The sequence below is a fragment of the Empidonax traillii genome, unplaced genomic scaffold (genome assembly GCF_003031625.1).
Source record: "Empidonax traillii isolate 1590-97213 ecotype Southwest subspecies unplaced genomic scaffold, ASM303162v1 scaffold862:size387690, whole genome shotgun sequence".
NCBI lineage: Eukaryota > Metazoa > Chordata > Aves > Passeriformes > Tyrannidae > Empidonax > Empidonax traillii.
In genome coordinates, this window is record NW_020956055.1 from 90,588 (window position 1) to 91,884 (window position 1,297).

General features: G+C 56.7%; 1 protein-coding gene across 1 annotated transcript in view; it reads left to right on the top strand.

The window, feature by feature from the left end:
* The window catches only part of LOC114067099 (MDS1 and EVI1 complex locus protein-like), a 295,001-nt gene that overhangs the window by 1,088 nt on the left and 292,616 nt on the right, over window positions 1-1,297 (top strand). The gene's annotated exons all lie outside the window — the stretch shown is intronic.

Genomic DNA, 1,297 nt, shown 5'->3' on the forward strand with positions numbered 1-1,297 from the left:
GAAGTTGCTGCCGCTGCCGCTGCCGGGGGCTGGAGTGGGGGGGGGGTGTCGGGGAAAGGGGGGGGTGCGAGAGGCTCCGGGCCCTATAGTGGGCGCTGTGGGCTGTCGCAGGGCCGGGGGCCGTGCGGGGGGGGGGGGCGGTGAGTGCATGTGCGGGTGCGCGGAGGGGCAGCGGCAGCTCCGCGGGGGAGGCTGGCGAGCCGCGGGCGCAGGTAGCGGGTGCGGAGCTACCGGAGATCCCCCCCCGCTGCCCGGCCCTGCCCTGCTCTCCGGCGGACTTGTCCCAAAATCGAGCTCCCCGCGCCCCGCGGAGCCGCGCGTGGGGCGTGCGGGGCAGCGCGGTGCTTGCGGGGCCGCGGGAGCCGCCCCGCGTGGCCGGGATGCCCCGCACGGTTTTTGGGGTGGATGCGGGGGGGACACAGCGGGGCCGCCGGGCAGCGCGGAGCGGTTCCCAGCCCGCTGGAGTCACCCGCTAAAAGTTGATGTAAATGTTGTAATTTCAGGCGCTTTTCCAGCACTTTTTTATACAGTTTGGCTGCCCGAAGGTCTGTGTTCCGCGAGGCGAGGGCTCGGCCGTCCACACGCAAAGCCCGACTTACTTAATTATTTGTCTTACGCTCACCCCATCTGTTTCTCTTTTATGATAGGGATCTCTGCTTTTAACTGCTGCAGTGTTGGGGTTCTATTTTTTTTTTTTTAAAGAGGGATTCAACAACAAAACTTCACCAGCTTTCGCGTCCTATTTTAAAAGCAACTGATGTCTTTATTTTCTCTGACACATCTGGGCAAGTTTCATTTGATATCCATGGCGATGGCAACTCACATTCCCGAGTGAAAAGAAATTGGGCAGGCGGAAAAAAAAGTGAGATGAAATGTTGCATAAGTTGCATGACGTAAAAAGCAGATGCTTATTTACTCTTTATTTGTGAAAGGGGGAAAAAATAGAGGAGCGTGGAAAAGGCGAGGCAAAAGATATCTCTGGATCATCATCAGCTTTTCTGTGAATCTGAACAACAGCAGCACCCTGCGTTTGATTAGGTGATTTTAAAGTGGATAATCCAGCGCCCTCAATTTGAAAACAAATATATTGTTAAATCTCTAGGTCGCCGCTCTTGCTTTGGAGATAACTATGGAAAAAGAAAAGCTCGCGTCCCCGACAAAATCCGTCAGGTTTCCCTTGTCTCTCCTTTGCTTTGCTCGCTGCACAGCCATGCAGGGCTCCTGCTGCTGCTCCTGCTCCGGCTCCGCGGGCGAGATCCGATCGACTGCAAAGTTTGTGCGTCTTGGCTTTCACCGC